The sequence below is a fragment of the Oncorhynchus clarkii genome, chromosome 21 (genome assembly GCF_045791955.1).
Source record: "Oncorhynchus clarkii lewisi isolate Uvic-CL-2024 chromosome 21, UVic_Ocla_1.0, whole genome shotgun sequence".
Taxonomy (NCBI): domain Eukaryota; kingdom Metazoa; phylum Chordata; class Actinopteri; order Salmoniformes; family Salmonidae; genus Oncorhynchus; species Oncorhynchus clarkii.
In genome coordinates this window covers 28,708,562-28,718,486 of record NC_092167.1, presented here as the reverse complement: position 1 = coordinate 28,718,486, position 9,925 = coordinate 28,708,562, and the positions used below count along the sequence as shown (strand labels likewise).

The window sequence follows — 9,925 nt, the reverse complement described above, 5'->3', positions numbered from 1 at the left end:
TTCATCATTGTCAGTTATCAGGCCTACTGCCGTCTTATTATTACTAATAGTATGTCATGTCAATAAAGCAATTCGATTTTGAAAGAGAAATACAAATATCAGAACATCATATCAGCCTACATACCAAGTGTGGTCAATACCAAGTGTGGTCAGTGTACTGGCAAGTGTATTGGCAAGCAAACCCTTGTTGATCCATGAAGAATAGATGCGTATGGGATAGCTGCGTTTCTTCTCGCGAGAGTTTCTTTGAGTAGCCCTTTTCCTTTTTTTTCCCATTCGTGGAAGAGCTTTATCAGTGGCAGTCTCCCCCTGTCGTCATAACAGCATAGTACGGCTCTGACACTACCTCCACTCAATACCGAGAGAGAGGGGCACAATAAACAGAAGACATCTGTGTCTGACATCGAGGCAGCGAAGACCGTAATTTAAACCGCGCGTCTTCGCTCCCCAACTAGAAACCCTCCTCACCCCATGAACGGTGCCGGTGACACGGGGTTTAACGTCCTCTAAAGACGGTGACAGGGCGAGGAGGGAACGTTGCCTTCCGGGGGATTCAGCGAAGCAGCAGCTGAATCAGGGTTGATTTGGTTTTGACCACTGGAGGACCCACCACTAACTAGCTGGGTAAGGGTAAACGCACAGCATGAACCCAGCCACGCGCTCCGCGCCTCTCGAGCTCCGTCCGTGCGTGCATCAGCAGGCTGCTGTGTCTGTCCTTTTATAGAAATTTAGCTCGAAATGTCTCGATCTAGTCCCGTGCCTCTGTCAGTCCCGTCAGTGAGTGGAATGGACTTGGAACATTCGAATCGGGATATGAATTCAATTCACCCAGGCATCATGACCATGCAATTGGACATGGTGAGGTATAGTGGTTGACGGTGCGTATATCTGTGGTGGTGGTGGTGGGGTACAGACTACTGTGCTGATGCTGTTGCGTGTGACCACTGAGCGAGACGCATGTGTGTTTGTTGGTGTTCCTCGCCTCGCGCACATCTGTTTGGTTGGGGACCGCAGAAGGTAGCCGATGTCTCGTATGTCGTGTTTTTAATAGATTTCATAGACAGTACAGTGGACGACGTGGTGTTTACACGAACATCGACGCTGCATTGGAAACGCAACAAATTATGAGCTAGCGTTATTATTATGGTCCAAATAAAATTGTTGCAAATCGGATGAAACCAGTTTGTTGAGAAACATGGCATTTGTAAGCCTAATCAGTGTTTATTATAGGTCTATTATTAATGTTAATAATAATGTATTATTATTGTTATTATTATTATTATTATTATTGTACTTGCATTATTACACGACTATGGCAGCCAATTTCATAGCCTAGACCTAGTAGCCTAATTGCTGTGATCCTGTGCCATGTTGGACAGATCAACACACACAGATAGCGAGAGAGAGATTTCCTGAACTGGCCATGTCACAAATGTCTGAGGTCTGTTTACTTCAGCTGGCTGTTTGGGTTAGCTTGATAACCGTTACCAGAGCCATCCTGTGTGTGTGTGTGTGTGTGTGTGTGTGTGTGTGTGTGTGTGTGTGCGTGCGTGCGTGCGTGCGTGTGCGTGTGTGTGAGAGAGAGAGATGCTCTCTCCTTGATGTTGCATAACGACTGTCTGTGGCACTGCTGTCAAAATAAGATGGCATGGTTTCCTGCCATAATGCCATATCATCTTCAGACTAGACTATACATCTAGTCTACCTATGTGCTGGGAATCATGTTATAGCCTTATTACTAGATAATGTATAGGGCAATTCCACGATAATGGAATTAGGCTTTGACTCAGATTTTTCACTTTAAAATGTATGACAAACAAAAAACAATGATTTAAAAGTAGAACAAACCATACAACTCTATGCACCAGTCCTACTTTGAAATATTTCCACTGAAACATTTGCACAAACAAATTTAGTGGAAGAACTGTGCAGATGCAAACTTTGGTAACGGAATTACGGTAAAATCTCCCTCAGGATTCTATGAGACCACATTTTCCAAAAACTCTGTTAAATATCTGCTCCTAATTAAGATTCAAAGATGTTTTTTATTATTATTTTATTTAACTAGGCAAATCAGTTAGGAACAAATTCTTAATTAGAATGACAGTCTAGGAACAGTGGGTTAACTGCCTTGTTCAGGGGCAGAATGACAGATTGTTACCTTGTCAGCTCGGGGATTTGATCTAGCAACCTTTCGGTTACTGGCCCAACGCTCGAACCACTAGGCGACCTGCCGCCCCAATTCAAAGATGTCTGCTATGTCTGCTCAAGGTGCGATGTCAGCTATGACATGGCACCTTGAGTTTGAAAAAATATAATTTGGTTACTGAACTACAGTAAGTGAAGTGGCTTTACACCCGGTGACAGAATTATGGAAATGGATTACATCATGGGTCCCGGATCTGTACTATACAGAAATGCATAGTCATGTTTCACAAGTTTGGACATGGTGCAGTACAATACAATGCAGTACAATACAGCACAGCAGAGTAGGGGAGGGTAGAGTTCAGTACAGTGTAGTACAATACAGCACAGCAGAGTAGGGGAGGGTAGAGTTCAGTACAGTGCAGTACAATACAGCACAGCAGAGTAGGGGAGGGTAGAGTTCAGTACAGTGCAGTACAATACAGCACAGCAGAGTAGGGGAGGGTAGAGTTCAGTACAGTGCAGTACAATACAGCACAGCAGAGTAGGGGAGGGTAGAGTTCAGTACAGTGCAGTACAATACAGCACAGCAGAGTAGGGGAGGGTAGAGTTCAGTACAGTGCAGTACAATACAGCACAGTAGAGTAGGGTAGGGTAGAGTTCAGTACAGTGCAGTAGAAGAGTAGAGTATAGTAGAGGATAGCAGTATAGTAGAGTACAATACAATATACTGTACTCTACTGTACTAGGCCACATTTTCTTTACTCTACTTTATTGTACCGTACTGTACCACTGTATTGTCTTGTACTGTTCTTGACTGAGTTCTACTCACTGTACTGTACTATCCAAACTTGTGAAACATACAGCACCAGTCAAAAGTTTGGACACACCTACTCATTCAAGGATTTTTCTTTCTTTTAAATATTTTCTACGTTGTATAATAATAGTTAAGACATCAAAACAATGAAATAACACACGGAATAATGTTGTAACCAAAAAAAGTGTTTAACAAATCCAAATCTATTTTATATTTGAGATTAAAAGTAGCCACCCTTTGCCTTGATGACAGCTTTGCACACTCTTGGCATTCTCTCAACCAGCTTTTCCAACAGTCTTGAAGGAGTTCGCACATATGCTAAGTACTTGTTGGCTGCTTTTCCTTCACTCTGAGGTCCAACTCAACCCAAACGATCTCAATTGAGTTGAGGTTAGGTGATTGTGAAGGCCAGGTCATCTGATGCAGCACCATCACTCTCCTTCTTGGTCAAATAGCCCTTACACAGCCTGGAGGTGTATTGGGTCATTCTTCTGTTGAAAAACAAATGATAGTCCCACTAAGCACAAACCAGATGGGATGGCGTATCGCTGCAGAATGCTGTGGTAGCCATGCTGGTTAAGTGTGCCTTGAAATCTAAATAAATCACTGACAGTATCACCAGCAAAGCACCATCACACCTCCTCCTCCATGCTTCTCGGTGGGAACCACACATGCAGAGGTCATCCATTCATCTGCTCTGCGTCTCACAAAGATACGTTGGTTGGAAACAAAAATCTCAAATTTGAACTCATCAGACCAAAGGACAGATTTCCACAGGTCTAATGTCCATTGCTCGTGTTTCTTGGCCCAAGCAAGTCTCTTCATCTTATTGGTGTCCTTTAGTAGTGGTTTCTTTGCAGCAATTCAACCATGAAGGCCTGATTCACGCAGTCTCCTCTGAACAGTTGATGTTGAGATGTGTCTGTAACTTGAACTCTGTGAAGCATTATTTGGGCTGCCGTCTGAGGTGCAGTTAACTCTAATGAACTTGTCCTCTGCAGCAGAGGCAACTCTGGGTCTTCTTTTCCTGTGGCGGTCCTGATGAGAGCCAGTTTCATCAGCGCGTGATGGTTTTTGTGACTGCACTTGAAGAAACGTTCAACGTTTTAGAAGTTTTTTCGGATTGACTGACCTTCATGTCTTAAGTAATGATGGACTGTTGTTTCTCTTTGCTTATTTGAGATGCCATAATATGGATTTGGTTTTTTACCAAATAGGGATATATTCTGTATACCACCCCTACCTTGTCACAACACAACTGATTGGCTCATACGCATTAAGACGGAAAGGAATTCCACATATTCATTTTTAACAAGGCACACCTGTTAATTGAAATGCATTCCAAGTGACTACCTCATGAAATTGGTTGAGAAAATGCCTCATGAAGCTGGTTGAGAGAATGCCAAGAGTGTGCAAAGCTGTCATCAAGGCAAATGGTGGCTACTTTGAAAAATATAAAATAGATTTTGATTTGCTTAACACCTTTCTGGTTACTACATGATTCCATATGTGTTATTCCATAGTTTTGATGCCTTCACAATTTTTCTACAATGTAGAAAATAGTAAAGAAAAACCCATGAATTAGTATAGTGGCTTGCGAAAGTATTCACCCCCCATGGCATTTTTCCTATTTTGTTGCCTTACAACCTGGAATTAAAATGTATTTTTTGGGGGAGTTTGTATCATTTGATTTACACAACATGCCTACCACTTTGAGGATGCAAAATATTTTTTATTGTGAAACAAACAAGAACTAAGACAAAAAAAAATGAAAACTTGAGCATGCATAACTATTCACCCCCCAAAGTTAATACTTTTTAGAGCTTTATTTTTGCAGCAATTACAGCTGCAAGTATCTTGTGGTATGTCTCTCTCTATAAGCTTGGCACATCTAGCCATGGGGATTTTTGCCCATTCTTCAAGGCAAAACTGCTCCAGCTCCTTCAAGTTGGATGGGTTCCCCTGGTGAACAGCCACTGCCTGTTCAACCCGCTCTCATCCAGAAGGCGAGGTCAGTACAGGTGCATCAAAGCTGAGACTGAAAAACAGCTTCTATCTCAAGGCCATCAGACTGTTAAACAGCCATCACTAACATTGAGTGGCTGCTACCAACATACTGACTCAAATCTCTTGCCACTTTAATAATAAAAAAGTACTAGTCACTTTAAACAATGCCACTTTATATAATGTTTACATACCCTAAATGACTTCTCATATGTATATACTGTACTCTATACCATCTACTGAATCTTGCCTATGCCGCACGGCCATCGCTCATCCATATATTTATATGTACATATTCTTATTCATTCCTTTACACTTGTAGCTATTGTGAAAATGTTAGATTACTTGTTAGATATTACTGCACAGTCGGAACTAGAAGCACAAGCATTTCACTACACTCGCATTAATATCTGCTAACCATGTGTATGTGACCAATAACATTTGATTTGATTTGGTGTACAGCAATCTTTAAGTCATACCACAGATTCTCAATTGGATTGAGGTCTGGGCTTTGACTAGGTCATTCCAAGACATTTAAATGTTTCCCCTTAAACCACTCGAGTGTTGCTTTAGCAGTATACTTAGGGTCATTGTCCTGCTGAAAGGTGTACCTCCGGCCCATTCTCAAATCTATGGAAGACAAGTTTCCATCAAGAATTTCCCTGTATTTAGAGCCATTCATCATCCCTTCAATTCTGACCAGTTTCCCAGTCCCTGCCGATGAAAAACATCCCTGCCACCACCATGCTTCACTGTGGGGATGGTGAGAGGTGTTGGGTTTGCGCCAGACATAGCGTTTTCCTTGATGGCCAAAAAGCTCAATTTTAGTCTCATCTGACCAGAGTACCTTCTTCCATATGTTTGGGGAGTCTCCCACAGGCCTTTTGGCAAACACCAAATGTGTTTGCTTATTTTTATCTTTAAGCAATGGCTTTTTCTGTCCACTCTTCCGTAAAGCCCAGTTCTGTGGAGTGGACGGCTTAAAGTGGTCCAATGGTCAGATACTCCAATCTCCACTGTGTAGTTTTGCAGCCTCTTTGTTGCCTCTCTGATGAATGCCCTCCTTGCCTGGTCTGTGTGTTTTGGTGTGCGGCCCTCTCTTGGCAGGTTTGTTGTGGTGTCATATTCTTTACATTTTTTAATAATGGATTTAATGGTGCTCCGTGGGATGTTCAAAGTTTCTGATATTTTTTTGTAACCCAACCCTGATCTGTACTTCTCAACAACAACTTTGTCCCTGACCTGTTTGGAGAGCTCCTTGGTCTTCATAGTGCCGCTTGCTTGGTGGTGTTGCAGACTCTTTTGCCTTTCAGAACAGGTGTGTATATATACTGAGATCATGTTACACTTAGATTGCACACAGGTGGTCTTAATTTAATTAATTATGTGACTTCTGAAGGTAATTGGATGCACCAGATCTTATGTAGGGGCTTCATAGCAAAGGGGGTGAATACATATACATTTTTTAAAACGTTTTTTATTTTATTTCACTTCACCAATTTGGACTATGTTGTGTATGTCCGTTACATGAAATCCAAATAAAAATGCATTTAAATTACAGGTTGTAATGCAACAAAATAGGAAAAACACCAAGGGAGATGAATACGTTTTCAAAGCACTGTATGTGTGTCCAAACTTTTGACCGGTTCTGTACGTCTATGATAGGTTCAGATTTGGTCCAGTCCGGTTTGTCTGTGGACGTTAACATCAAGGCCAGGGTGAACTGACCGAATTTCAACTACTTTTCAACGTCCATGAACGTCCGGTGTCGGTCGGTGCTCAGTGGGTGAGGGGGCTGGTTACAGTAAATGGAAAGAGAGGGAGCTAATGGGTAGGTGGCAGTAAGAGCTGGGAGAGGTGACCTTCACTGGAGAATGAGAGAGAACTGCAGAGAGAGAGAGAGAGAGGGAGGGGTTGTCCAGACTCAGACTTTTTTAACACTCTTGGTTTAACCACCAGACGACAGAAACAGAAAGAAAACAGTTATGTGCTGAACATAACAGTATGCCAGTGGAACGGAGGACAGTAGCAGGTGACCCAACTGTGGTTTGTGACTATTAAGATTTCCCATTGTAGCCAAATTCAGCTGCAGTAATTCCGTTACTGATTTTTACGTAATTCCGTAACAAAATTTATATAAGTAAAATCATTATAAGGAATTGTTAGGTGTACCATTACGTGTTTCTCCTCTAAACTTTCATTATCCTCCCTCCACATAAAGATACGTGGGTTTTAGGTAACAGAATTACAAGCCAATATTTCTTAGACTTACAGAAGGTAAACAATTTCTCCAAAACTAAATGTGTGTTGATATTAGTTGGCAGGGGTCTTTACATTGAACATGATTGTTTTGATGTATTTCTGATACATTTGAAGACTTTTTCTAGTAGATGTTTCTTAAGACCCCTTTTCCATCTGTTTATCCAGAAATCAAAGCCTTTACTTATGCCGCACTTTTAAGATGGAAAAAGGTTGAAAAATGTATCTATGCCCATAATATAGACTCGTATGTTTCATTTGACACCCATTTTGTTATGCTCCTATGAACTTCACATGTTGGTGCTCATGGGTCCTTTTAGATGGAAATGCCCATAGGCTACTCCATAGAGAAAGACAGACAGATTGATAGATAGGCCTATGATTGATAGATAGGCCTAGGATTGATAGATATATAGTGGGGCAAAAAAAGTATTTAGTCAGCCACCAATTGTGCAAGTTCTCCCACTTAAAAAGATGAGAGGCCTGTAATTTTCATAAAAGGTACACTTCAACTATGACAGACAAAATGAGAAAAAGAAATACAGAAAATCACATTGTAGAATTTTTTATGAATGTATTTGCAAATTATGGTGGAAAATAAGTATTTGGTCAATAACAACAGTTTATCTCAATACTTTGTTATATACCCTTTCTTGGCAATGACAGAGGTCAAACGTTTTCTATAAGTCTTCACAAGGCTTTCACACAATGTTGCTGTTATTTTGGCCCATTCCATGCAGATCTCCTCTAGAGCAGTGATGTTTTGGGGCTGTTGCTGGGAAACACGGACTTTCAACTCCCTCCAAAGATTTTCTATGGGGTTGAGATCTGGTGACTGGCTAGGCCACTCCAGGACCTTGAAATGCTTCTTACGAAGCCACTCCTTCGTTGCCCGGGCGGTGTGTTTGGGATCATTGTCATGCTGAAAGACCCAGCCACGTTTCATCTTCAATGCCCTTGCTGATGGAAGGAGGTTTTCACTCAAAATCTCACGATACATGGCCCCATTCATTCTTTCCTTTACACGGATCAGTCATCCTGGTCCCTTTGCAGACAAACAGCCCCAAAGCATGATGTTTCCACCCCCATGCTTCACAGTAGGTATGGTGTTCTTTGGATGCAACTCAGCATTCTTTGTCCTCCAAACACGACGAGTTGAGGTTTTACCAAAAAGTTATATTTTGGTTTCATCTGACCATATGACATTCTCCCAATCTTCTTCTGGATCATCCAAATGCTCTCTAGCAAACTTCAGATGGGCCTGGACATGTACTGGCACTGCAGGACTTGAGTCCCTGGCGGCGTAGTGTGTTACTGATGGTAGGCTTTGTTACTTTGGTCCCAGCTCTCTGCAGGTCATTCACTAGGTCCCCTGTGTAGTTCTGGGATTTTTGCTCACCATTCTTGTGATCATTTTGACTCCACGGGGTGAGATCTTGCGTGGAGCCCCAGATCGAGGGAGATTATCAGTGGTCTTGTATGTCTTCCATTTCCTAATAATTGCTCCCACAGTTGATTTCTTCAAACCAAGCTGCTTACCTATTGCAGATTCAATCTTCCCAGCCTGGTGCAGGTCTACAATTTTGTTTCTGGTGTCCTTTGAAAGCTCTTTGGTCTTGGACATAGTGGAGTTTGGAGTGTGACTGTTTGAGGTTGTGGACAGGTGCCTTTTATACTGATAACAAGTTCAAACAGGTGCCATTAATACAGGTAACGAATGGAGGACAGAGGAGCCTCTTAAAGAAGAAGTTACATGTCTGTGAGAGCCAGAAATCTTGCTTGTTTGTAGGTGACCAAATACTTATTTTCCACCATAATTTGCAAATAAATTCATTAAAAACCCTACCATGTGATTTTCTGGATTTTTTTTCTCATTTTGTCTGTCATAGTTGAAGTGTACCTATGATGGAAATGACAGGCCTCTCTCATCTTTTTAAGTGGGAGAACTTGCACAATTGGTGGCTGACTAAATACTTTTTTGCCCCACTGTATCTATACTTTTGATTAAAAGCGTAAAATTTGAACTAAACTTGAATAGTCTTTACATTGTTGAATCGCTTATTGGCCGCCAGTTTCATATTGGAAATGATGTCATCAAAAGATGACATCATCCATTGGGCTAAAACAGAACTATTTTATAGCCCCCAGGGTCAACAGTTGTTGTTAGTTGGTTTTGGGAAGCATGCTTATTTGTAGAACATCACGCTGGTTCTGTTCCCCAGGCCCCCACAGACCCAAATATATCTTCAATCATTCTACTACATGTTGATACAATCTAGATAAGCCCACTCTGTCATTTGCTGCAGCAACCACTGTACTGGTTTGGCCTAATGGTATTTTCCTGATTGGGCGCCGCCCAGGACCCTGCCTGCCCATGTCTAGTAGTCTAGTATTTGTTGTGATGAGTAGGCAAGCTCATACTCTACTCTGATCCATCTGATCCCGTAACCAGTTTTATCTTCAACGAAATAGGCCTATATTGGATAGCCAATAGACTCTTTGTACAGTATAATGCATGGTTGCCTACCTCCAATACCGGTGTGTGTTTGTGTGTGTGCGTGTGTAAAGAGTCTGGTGGGTGAAACATTAGCTGTGCCAATCACGAAATAGAAAATTCCAGCGATTCCTGTGCCGCTCATCTTCCATGTCACCCCGAGTGACAGATTGGGGCGTGTTCCTCACTAAAGGCAAAGATGACTG

The 9,925-nt window shown here is 41.8% G+C and overlaps 1 protein-coding gene across 2 annotated transcripts in view; it reads left to right on the top strand.

The window, feature by feature from the left end:
* Positions 1-388: 388 nt before the first annotated feature.
* The window catches only part of LOC139378830 (acetylcholinesterase-like), a 40,058-nt gene continuing 30,521 nt past the window's right edge, over positions 389-9,925 (top strand). Inside the window, exon 1 of one of the 2 annotated variants that reach the window (XM_071121366.1) lies at positions 389-624. The gene's annotated coding sequence lies outside the window, so the exon portion shown is untranslated. Of the gene's footprint in view, positions 625-689; positions 879-9,925 lie in introns of those variants that run through there. The other variant, XM_071121367.1, reaches the window with a different exon arrangement.